Genomic DNA, 12,685 nt, shown 5'->3' on the forward strand with positions numbered 1-12,685 from the left:
TTACCTTCACGTGCCACTAAACCTTATGAAGTCTTATAAGACTTAAAGGCGCACAGGTACGTACACACGTACGTACACACACACACACACACACACTATCTGTATTAGTACATAATTTATTTCAAATATAAGATAATAAGTTTTAACTGAATAGCACTTTGTTTTCAAAGCACTCTGATTTCATTAAATCCTCACAGCCAAACTGAATGAGTCAGAATAGATCTCATTACCTCTATGTCCATTTTACAGAAAAATAAACTGAGACACAGACCTGTTCAGTGACTTTACATCAAAGGAAGGAGTGGATTTCATATTTCCTGGCATCTTCACCCATTAAATCTCAACTGTCTCAGGAAACTACCAGAAAAATTCTACATGGCTTCCTTAGAGGAAAGTGGTTTCTGAAATTGCTTACATGTACAAAATAATGCTGCTTAAAGGACTAAAAACAATTTTTTTTTTTTTTTAGGCTGCACCACGCAGCTTGCAGGATCTCGCTTCCCCAACCGGGGACTGAACCCAGGCTCTCAGCAGTGAAAGCAAGACGTCCTAACCACTGGACTAAAAACAATTTTTAAATGCCTTTAATTTATAAATCAATACAGCAGCTAACTATTTAACAATTTGGCCTTTCAACAAAAATCCTTAATTTCTCCCCCATCTGAACTCCTAAACATTCCACAGAAAAAGCTTAGTCCCTTTTATAGCATCTTGGTTTGAATAATTCATTTTAATATTATAGGGAATGATTTTACTTATTTTTTTATTCATAGCATATATATGTTCATCACCACAGTCTGTGGATACATGTATATAATAAAATACAATTGTATCAACTACTTGAAACAGCTCAAAATATAGAAACAGAAGTCCAATTAAAAATTTGATCTCAGGGAATTCCTTGGCAGTCCAGTGGTTAGGACTCCACACTTTCACCGCCAGGGCCTGGGTTCGATCCCTATTCCCACAGGCCAAAAAAAAAAAAAAAAAATCGATCTTATAACAATAGCATGAAGATAATATTTCTTCATTAAACTCTACAGTGAATTGATTTCTAAGGAGTACCATTCTTCCATAGGACATTCTGCTTCTTACATTTATCAATGGTAACGATTAATACTTGAAAAGCTATCTCCAAGCTTGTTTGAAATGAAAAATTATTTTGCTACAGGGAACAATTATGATATCAGGAATTTCATCTAAGATAATACTTTCAGTAAAACAGGCTTCCAATTTCCTTACTCTGGTTTTGTTCATAATCTCTAATGCAAAATAAAAAGAAAGGTTCAAATGCTATTACTGGCCGTGTAATATTTCTATAATGCATTACTCTACAAAGCATTTCTACATTATCACATTTGATCCTCACAACTCAATTAGATATGTGATATCACTCCCACTTTGTAATTGAGGGAAAAAATGCAAAGAAGTTAAGTGATTTGATCAAGGTTCTCCCATTACTTTGGGGTTCAGACTCAGGTCTGCTCTGGTAAGTTTTATTTGCCCGAACAGTACATAATGTAAAAGGCCATCAACTTAAGGCTTAGCATATGTGGAACTGACAACATTGTTCCAGTATCCTATGTGCTCATATTCCAATCTAAAGCAGTCACCAATTAGCTACATGAGTAGGTCCTCTGTGCTACAGGAAGCAAAGAAAGGGCATCAGTAATGCCTCTTTCTTTCCACTACCTAAGATTTGAGGGGAGACGAAGAGTTCATAGGCATAACAGGAAAATAATATGTAAGTCAGAAAGACAGACAAGAAAAAAATTATATTCCAAGGAGGTGAAGGGCAATGAAAACTAATGTCAGGAAGCTGGCAAATGGAAAGCTATGAGAAGAAAAAGACTGAAATGAAAGTCTATACTACTAGAGATGTACAACTTGTTTGAGACTCCTTTTGCAAACAATCCAGACTCTGCGAGTTATCAGCACCAAACATCCCAAATAGCAAGACAATGTATAGTCAGTGAAGACTTCCCGTGATTGTTACCTTAGGGATACAAAGGCACTAAATGTAAACATAAAACAGTCTAAACAATTCTCTAGCATATATACCCGAGATATTACTAAAAGTCTATGTCAAATTCTCCAACCCTAACAACTTATTAATTTGTGATACTTTACAAGGGAACAAATTACATGGCAAAAACATATCTGGAGTATATCTCTAATGGAAACAAAAATGTGTTTTCATTTTATCTTCCCGTTCATATGGCAGAGAAAGCTCAGTATGAAAACTGTACACAACAGAACATACAGTTGTCGTCAAAAATCAGGATTTGGGTGGTTTGGTGTGTTTTTTGTTTTGTTTTGTTTTTTGATGATTCCTGTATATCCAATCTTTTGAAATCAAGAAGTATTGTGTTTGATACAAGAAATTTAAATTCAAACGTGATTCAAGGAAAAATAAGATATCAAATACCATGAAAGACAAAGGTGCAACTGACTGAGAAAAACAAAACTGGAAGTACCTAGTAATACTAAGTGGAGGACAGAGAAGGAGGACAAAAAAAAAAAAAACAGGATAGCAGTGTTTAAAAAAATGCTAATAGTAATAAAGAAATGAAAGAAAGTAAGTTCTATAAAAGTTAGGATAGTAGTTACTTAGGGGAAGAGGGGTACCTGCAAAGGTCTATTTCTTGACCACCGTGGTGGTTACAAAGACATTTGCCTTGTGAGTTATTAAGTTATGTAAGTGTGATTTTCTGTATATAAATTTTGTTTCACAACCAAAATGCTAAAAATTACTGGTGATAAACACAAAATGTTGGGCTTCCCTGGTGGCGCAGTGGTTGAGAGTCTGCCTGCCTATGCAGGGAACACAGGTTCGTTTCCCGCTCCAGGAAGATCCCACATGCCGCGGAGCGGCTGGGCCCGTGAGCCATGGCCGCTGAGCCTGCCCGTCCGGAGCCTGTGCTCAGCAACGGGAGAGGCCACAACAGTGAGAGGCTCGCGTACCGCCAAAAAAAAAAAAAAAAAAAAAAAAAAACCCACAAAATGTGAAGTCTTAAACAGAATTTAAACCATATCTCAAGGATAACAGAGGGATACTGTCAGATGCAAATCATGACATGAATTCAACAATGGAAGGACAGGTCTTGAGAAGAAGGAGAAGGATAGATCAAATAGATTTGAGGGAAAAGCACAACCTATTAATAATTGTGTGTCTCTGCCACCCCCCCAAAAAAAATTGGTGGGGGGTGGGATGGTGGCAGGGACAGGAGAAGGAATGCTGTTGTTGTAGAGAGTACCAATGGAACAGGGAAAAAAGAAACTTTAATATAAATTACAAACTGCTATAACCCATTCTATAAATGTGATGATTACCTTCAGCTACCCAAATATCTACTGGAATTCTCTAAATACTTAGCATTTCATAAAATTCTTGAATGTCTTGCTAACTACGTCACCTCTCAGAAGGTACAGAAGAGAATACAGACCAACAAGAAAGAAATATTTATTAACAAAAACTCTGGAAGACGGGCTTCCCTGGTGGCGCTGTGGTTGAGAGTGCGCCTACCGATGCAGGGGACACGGGTTCGTGCCTCGGTCCAGGAAGATCCCACGTGCCGCGGAGCGGCTAGGCCCGTGAGCCATGGCCGCTGAGCCTGCGTGTCCAGAGCCTGTGCTCCGCAACGGGAGAGGCCACAATAGTGAGAGGCCCACATACCCCTCCCACAAAAAAAAAAAAACTCTGGAAGAAAAAAGACGATCTCAAAGTTTGTAACAACAAAGGAAACAAATTTGGAACAAGGTAAAACAGTCAGCCTGATCCTGAAGGGGAGGAAAAAAAGAGATGCATATAGCAGAGATATGAGAAGAGGTATGAATCCCACCAAAACTGGAGAGGAAAAGAACCCTGTAACAGCTTACACTTCCAGCCAAGAATCCCACCAAATACAGAGGAAAAGGAACTTCCCTGGCAGTCCAGTGGTTAAGACTCTGTGCTTCCACTGCAGGGGACACAGGTTCAATCCCTAGTCAGGGAACTAAGATCCAGCACAGCGCAGTGAGGCCAAGGGAAAAAAAAAAAGAGAGAGAGCGGGGAAAAAAAACCTGTAACAGCTAACCCTTCCAGCCAAGATGGAGTAACAAGAGACTGGATTTACCCTCCCGCAAGGGAAAAAAAAAGGCCAAACAATGGTTTTCATCAGGTAATGAAGGATGGTGACTGCTGAGTGAAAATAAACAAATGAGATAAGTTATACTATTGCCCTAGATTATTGTCTTGAGAGAGTTCCCTGCTGTGACAAAGGAGAGGAAACCCAGAAGATGCCCAGTGGTCTCCCTGAGTTGAGGACGCAGAGCTGGGAACTGGGCAAGGCCAAGACAGAGTACCAGACAGAGAAAAGTACACAGATAGAACTGAAGAGATCTGCAGACATCCCCGAGTATTCAGCAGAGAACTGATCAATGCACGCGCGTCAGTAAACTACTTAAGGTCAGAGGAAAACCACCTGAAATTATTAGAAGAAACAATCTGCACTCACACAGAGCTGCTCCCATCAGTGTGGGAAACTTCATAATTCACAGAGCACTAGGTAGAGTACTCAGAATTGTCTTACCTCAGCAATGGGGCAAAATTAGTTTCACATCAAATGCTGTGCTGATAAACAAGGTCCTACTGCAGAGCACAGGGAACTATATTCAATATCTTGTAATAAACCATAATGGAAAAGAATGTGAAAAAGAAAAAATATATATACATATATATATACATACATGTATATACATTAACTGAATCACTTTGCTGTACACCAGAAACTAATACAACTTTGTAAATCAACTATATGCCAATCAAAACAAAACATAAATAAATAAATGCTGTGTTGATCCCATCTAACAAAGTTTAAAAGCAAGACCCAAAAGTATTAAATTGTTTCCACATAAGTGCCTTACAGAATAAAACTCAAGAACATTTTATAGGAATACAGAAATACCTAGCACCTAAAAAGATAAAATTCACAATATCTGACATCTGGCTTAAAAACAAAAACAAAAAAAACCCTAACAGACATGCTAACAATCAGAAAAATATGACTCATAATGAGGAGGAAAATCATCCAATTAAATATGACCCAAAATGACACAAATAATAACATTAAAAGAGAAAGACATTAAAACATTACTATAACTGAATTCCATATGTTCAGGATACTAGAGAAAAGTTAGAACTTGCTAAGAGAAGGCATCAAAAACATGAAAAAGATCCAAATTGAACTTCTAGAGATGAAAACTACAATGTCTGAGATGAAATATACACTGAATTGGATAAGGACAGATTACACATTGCAGAGGAATAATGAACTTGAAGTTATAGCAATAAAAACTATATAAAACAAAATACAAAAAAGGGGGGGAAGGGACTGAGAAAAAATTTAACAAAGCATCAACGAGCTGCAAGGAAATTTCAAGTGGTCTAGTATATGTATAACTGAAGTACCTGAAACAGTTGATGGAAAAAAGAAACAGAAAAAAAAATCTTTTTTGAAAAAATAATTGCAGAAGTTTTTCCAAATTTGATTAATACTATAAACCCATAAACACCAATGAACTCCAAAATGAAAGCAAGAATCACAAAGAAAACTAGATACAGACACGTTGTAATCAAATTATGCAAAATCAGTAATACACAGAAAATCTGAAAATCAGCCAGAGGAATAAACATTAAATATAATAACCGCAGATTCCTTTTTAGAAACAATGAAGACTGAAAACAATGGAGCAATACTTTTTTTTTCCACTTTATTGAGGTATGATTTACATATAAGAAGCTATACATATTTAATATATATAACTTGATAAGTTGAGAATAAGTATACACTCATGAAACTATCACCATCAAGTCACAAACATATCCATCACCTCCCAAAGTTTCCTCCTTCCTCTTTGGAGCAACATCTTTAAAGTAATGAAAACAAAACAAAACAAAACAAAAATACTGTTCACCTACAATTCTATACCCAGAGAAAATATATTCAAAAAAGAAGGTAAAATACAGACTTTTTTAGACATATAAAAGCTAAAATAATTACTATCAGACCTACACTACAAAAAATGTTAAAGTAAGTCTTTCAGGCAGAATAAATTACACTAGAAGGAAATCTGGATCTACATACAGAAATGAATGCCACCAAAAACAGTAGCTATGTGGATAAATATATTTTTCTTGTTAATCAAATCCCCTTCTTTAAAACATAAACAAGCAGATAAATGAATACATGTTTTTTGTGGGGCTTGTAATATATGCAAAAGTAAAATAACAAAAATAGCACAAAAGCCAGAAGAGAAGTGACAGTATACTGTTCTAGGTTCTTATACCTTATGTAAAGTAGTATAACAACTCTTGAATGTAAATGTCATAAGCTAAAGATGTACTCTGTAAGCCCTAAAGCAATCACTGAAATAGCAGAGTTATAGTGAATTAGTCAACAAAGGAAATAAAAAATAAACACAGAATAATGAAAACTACTTGACTAATCACAAAGAAGACAGAAAAAGAAAATGGAACAAAGGAGAGATGGGACAAATAAAAAACAAACAGCAAGATGATAGACTTAAACTTAACCATATCAGTAATCACATTAACTATAAATCACCTACAGACTCCAACTAAAAAGAGAGAATCAGAGTGAAAAGAAAAGCCCAAAATCTATGCTACCTACAAGAAAAGTATTTTAAATATAAAGACACAAATAGGTTAAAAATTAAAAGATGAAAAGATATGCCAACGCTAATCAGAAGCTAGAATGGCTATATTAATATCAGACAAAAATAAATTTCAGAGCAAAGAAATATTACCAGGTAGAAAGATATTTTCATAGTGATAAAATGGTCAGTGCCTCAAGATTACCTAACAATTCCACGTGTTTATGCACCTAATACCAGACCTTCAAAATACATGAAGCATAGAGTGATAGAATTGCAAGAAAAAACAAACAAGTCCACAATTACAGTCAGAGATTTCAAACCCCTCTCTCAATAACTGATTAAACAATAGACAGAAAATCAGTAATAACACAGAAGACTTGATAACACCATCAACCAACTGGACCTAATTTACACTCAAAACGTTCCACCCAACAACATTTGCCAAGACATATCAAAACTTGGGCCATAAAACAAATCTCAATAAACTTAAAAGAATTCAAGTATATTCTGTGGAAGTAAGTTATAAATCAGTAATAGAAATATCTTCAGAACATTCTCACATATCTGGAAATTAATAACATATTTATAAATAACCCAAGGGTCAAGAAGAAATCAAAGGAAAATTAGAAAGTATTTGAACTCAATGAAAATGCAAACGCATCGTATTAAAATCTGCGTAGGGCCACTAAAACAGTGCTTACTGGGAAACATAGCATTACATGCCTTTATTAGAAAAGAAAAAAGGCCTCAAATTAATGACCTGAGCATCTACCTTAAGAAACTAGAAAAAGAAATGCAAATTAAACCCAAAGTAAGCAGAAAGAAAAATCAGAGTAGAAATCAATAAAATAGAAAAAAGAAAAATGGGGGAGGGGAGAAGAGATCAATGAAACTGAAAGCTAGTTCTTTGAGAATAAAACTGGTAAAACTCTAGCCAAACAGATGAGGAAAAAATAAGAGACACAAATTAACAATATTAGGAATTAGAACTTTAACATCACTACAAATGTATACAAGTAAAAGAGATACTAAGAAAATTTATGAACAATTTAGACTAATAAAACTGACAACTTCGGACTTCCTTGGTGGCGCAGTGGTTAAGAATCCGCCTGCCAATGCAGGGAACACGGGTTTGGGCCCTGGTCCAGGAAGATCCCACATGCCACGGAGCAACTAAGCCCGTGTGCTGCAACTACTGAGCCTGTGCTCTACAGCCCGTGAGCCACAACTACTGAGCCCAAAAGCCACAACTTCTGAAGCCGGCACGCCTAGAGCCCATGCTCCACAAGAGAAGCCACCGCAATGAGAAGCCCGCACACCGCAACAAGAGTAACCGCTGCTTGCTGCAACTAGAGAAAGCCCGTGCAGCAACAAAGACCCAACGCAGCCATACATAAGTTTATTTTTAAAAATTGACAACTTAGACAAAACAAATAAATTCCTTAAGAGGCACAGCTATCAACACTCACAGATGAAAAAGATAACCTGAGTAGCCCAGTATAAATTAAGGAAATTCAATTTTTTTTAATTAATTTTTATTGGAGTATAGTTGATTTACAATGTTGTGTTAGTTTCTGCTGTACTTTTTTTTTTGGCCACACCGCGAGGTTTTGTGGGATTTTAGTTCCACGATCAGGGACCAAACCTGAGCCCTTGGCTGTGAGAGCACGGAGTCCTAACCACTGGACCACCAGGGAATTCCCTGAATTTTTAGTTAAAAACCTTCCCACAAAGAAAATTCCAGGCCTAAATGGTTTTACTAGTAAGCTCTGCCAAATATTTAAGAAAGAAGTAATACCAATCCTATACAAACTCAGGAAAATGAAGAGGAGGAATACTTCCCAACTCATTCTAGGAGCCCAGCACTACCCTGACACTAAAATCAGACAAAAACAAGAAAATAAAACTATAGACCAATATCTCACATGAACTTAGGTACAAAAATTTTAAATAAAAATTGAATCCAACAATATGTAAAAAGGAAAATACTTCATGACCAAGTGGGGTTTACTCTTACGGTTGGTTTAATATTAAAAAATCAATCACTATAATTCATCACAATGAAAAATTTTAAAAAGAAAAACCATATAAATCATCTCAAAAGATGCAGAAAAAGGATTCAACAAAATCCAACATCTATTTCAGACAAACACTCTCAGCAAATCAGTCATAGAAGGGAAACTTCTTCAGCCTAATAAAGGGCAACTATGAAACAGTACAGCTGACATCATATACTTAAAAGACTGAATGCTTTCTCCTAAGATCAGGAACAAAGTAAGTATGTCCACCCTTACCACTTCTACTCAACACTTTACTTGAGGTTTCAGACACTACAAAAAAGAAGAAATAAATGGCATCTAGATTAGAAAAGAACAAGTAAAACAACTTATTTACAAATGACACGACTGTCTATGTAGAAAAGCCACTGGAATCTACCAAAAAGCTACTATAACTAAGTGAATTAAGGCTCCGGCAGAGAAAATATATTTGCAAATCATATTGTATATGTAATAAAGGACTTGTATCCAGAAGATAAAAAGAACTCTCAAAACTCAGTGACAAGAAAATGAAGAAAACAATTTATTCAATAAAATAAAGTGGGCAAAAGGTTTGAACAGACACTTCAAAGAAAGTATAGGGATGACATAAAATCCCATGAGAAGATGCTCAACATCATAAGTCATTAGGGAACTGCAAACTGAAGCCATCTATTAATTCTAAAAACAAACGTGCCAAATGTTTCTTTTTTGGGGGGGGGCACCATGTGGCATACAGTATCTTAGTTCCCCAACCAGGGATCGAACCCACACCCCCTGCAGTGGAAGCATTAAGTCTTAACCACTGGACTGCCAGGGAAGTCCCCAACATGCCAAATGCTGACAAAGATGTGGAGCAACTGGAACTTTCATACACCACCAGTGGGAATGTGAAATGGTACATCTACTTTGGAAAATAGTTCGGCAGTTTCTTAAAATGCTAAACATGCAACTAACATTACAATCCAGCTATTCTACTCCTAGATATTTGCCCAAGAAAAGAGAACGCACATACTCATATGACACATACTCATATCAATGTTCACAACACCTGTATTTGTAACAGCCAAAAGTGGAAAAAACCCAAAAGTCTATCAATGGGTGAATGGATAAGCAAATTGTGGTATACCCATACGACAGGAAATTACATGGCAATAAAAAGGAGTTAACTAATGATACATACAGCAACATGAATGAACCTCAAAATAATTATGCTGAATGAAGAAGGTCAGACCAAAAACAGAGTACATACCATATCATTTCATTTATATAAAGTTGTAGAAAATGCAAACTAATCTATAGTGACAAGAAGCAGCTCAGTGTTTGTCTGTGGACAGGATGAAGGTAGTGATAGATTACAATAAGTCAGGAGGAAACTCTGAGTGGTAGACATGTCATTCTCTTGATTCTGTTGATGGGTCCATAGTGTATATATACATCAAAAGTTAGCACATTATACATGCTATATGCAACTTACTGTTTGTCAAGTGGCACCTCAATAAAGCTGTATAAAAAATAACTTACAGGAAAAGTCTATTTTTTTAAACTTCAAAACGCTGTATAAAAGTAAATACGTTAAGTAAAGATATTTTACTTTAAAAAAAAGCAGAAAAGAAAGAAAAAGAAGTTGATCCTGCCTCAAAAAAATTAAAAAATCAAACCCTACCTGTTTTTCATTGTGGATTAAGTGTCCATAGGGAGCAAAAACTATCAAGGACATTCAAACACTTGCCACTTGGTGGTGCTAAACTAATTATCTAAACTTGAGTCGACAAACTTTTATTAGGCACTTATTATGCGCCAGACACCATGGAGAACAGAAAAATAAACAAGATAAAGTTCCTTGCCTGTATGTATCTGGCAATGTTATAAAAAAGATAAAATCTTTACACAAGCTAGAATATTCTAAACTGCTCCCCACCCTCTTGGGAGGAAAAAAAAGAACAATGTGTAAAGGTACTAAAGAAAGGAAAAAAGTTCTCCATTTGGAATAAAATTGTCTCAGGCCCTTCAAGTTCTCCTTTATTCTTAAATATCTGCTAAGATGCAAAAGCAGGTAATTATATTTATAAAACTTCCAATGACAGCCTGCTGATGGCAATAGAAAATTCAGATTTTTTTCTTCCAAAGGAACCATGTCCGACATAACTCATTAAAAGTGCTCTGGGGACCACAGCAAATGTTTTAGAATAAACTTACTGACCTCTAATTTACCAAAAGTTAGAATGAAGTTGCACAATATAGTAGCAGATAAATTTTTATATTACTCCTACACTTAAGTGGGATTGGATTTTTGTGTTACAATTATTATAATATTTTCAAAAACTAAAGATAAATGAAAACATTCAACCCAAATATCTGAAATTTACTCTTAGGCTTAGGGATAAAATTCTTGCCTTAAATCTCTGTCCAAACCTGGAAACCCAACATCTACCATACACAACATACATTCTTGAACTTTAGGAACTGTGAATTTTATAAGCTAAATTTAACAACAAGAAAGTTACAAAAATTCAGTTTCTTTGAAATCATTCAGCATATAAATAATGTAAATTTTGGATTAGAGACAGTATCACCAGGAAATGCCAGTGTAAGCCCTGAAACTCTAATGAGTTCTACACCCAAATATCTAAGCAGCCACTTGATATCTCCACTTGAATAATCCACAGGCATCTTATACTCAGTATGTTTTATCCTAAATCTGCTCTTCTGATATTCCCAACTCTGTGTAAGACATTCCATCCACGCAGTATCTTAAATGCCTCTTTCACCATACTCATCCTACCTCCTAAATCCCTCAAATCTTCTCTGACACTGACCCCTCATCATATGTAGCCTGGGTTTACTAAAATAACATTCTGGTCTCTCTTCCCCAAGCTAATCACCTTCCAATAATCTGTGTAAACTGTATAATGTATAACCACTGCCAAAAATGATCTTAATAAAACGTACATCTGACCAATCCACACCTAAGCTCAAAATCCTTCTGACAACACACTTTACATCTACAGCTATGCAACACCTGACACTCCCAAATACTTCCTGCCTTGGGACCCTCTGAACTCACCTGTTCCCTCAAAACCTTGTGCCTTTTTGTGTGTGTGCATTCTGTTCCTTCTACCTAGAACACCCTTTTATACCTTCTCTCTGCAAACAACTTCTATGAAGTCCTTCAAAAGAACACAATAGCCCGTCCAACACTTCCAATCACCCCCATTCCACCTAATCTGATTTAGAAGTTTCTTTACTCATACACATTTATTAGGCACCAACTAGATGTGGGGAGTAAAAGGTACTGGTGGAAAAACATACATCGTAAAAAGTGTCTAACTAAACTAGTAATGTCATGTAAATCAATGGTCACAGAAGTGTGTGATACAAGTATGCACAGGATCCTGTATGAGATGTCAATTTCAGTTATTTCTTCAACAGATGTACAGTGAATGCCTAACAATGTGCCAGGCACAGAGTAAGCTTCTAGGTATAAATAAATAAGACTCAGTCACTGCCTTCCTAGCAATCTAATTGGGGATTAGGACAAGAAAACAGACAATTACAACATATGATGGAGGTTGAATAGGCTGCCACAGCAGACCCTAATAAATTATAGCTAACCTAGATGTAAGGGGCTCAGGCAGGATGAGAAATCAGGAAGACTTTAACTAGAGTGACATATAGCCTGAGACCTGAAGAATGGCAATTTTAACTAGAAGAGGGTATATGTTCTTTGAAGAAGCTGTATGTTCTATACAGAGAGCAGTAGTTCAGTGCATGGCTGCAACCCAGATCAGACAGTACTAAGAGTTTAGAGACAAGAGTAGAGACCAGATCAGATCATACCGGATTTTTAAGCCATGCTCAGGAATTTGGGAGTTTGGAATTCACCCTGAAGATGATTATTTGCCACTAGAAAGTCATTAGAAAGTTCTTGCAGGGAATGGTATGTCAGACCTGCCTTTTCTAAGCCAACACACCGGCTGCAGAGCCAAGAA

General features: G+C 36.2%; 1 protein-coding gene across 4 annotated transcripts in view; it reads right to left on the bottom strand.

Annotated features, from left to right (window-relative positions):
- TBC1D15 (TBC1 domain family member 15) overlaps positions 1–12,685 on the bottom strand; it is a 64,130-nt gene that overhangs the window by 45,611 nt on the left and 5,834 nt on the right. The gene's annotated exons all lie outside the window — the stretch shown is intronic.

The sequence above is a fragment of the Tursiops truncatus genome, chromosome 11 (assembly GCF_011762595.2).
Source record: "Tursiops truncatus isolate mTurTru1 chromosome 11, mTurTru1.mat.Y, whole genome shotgun sequence".
Lineage (NCBI taxonomy): Eukaryota > Metazoa > Chordata > Mammalia > Artiodactyla > Delphinidae > Tursiops > Tursiops truncatus.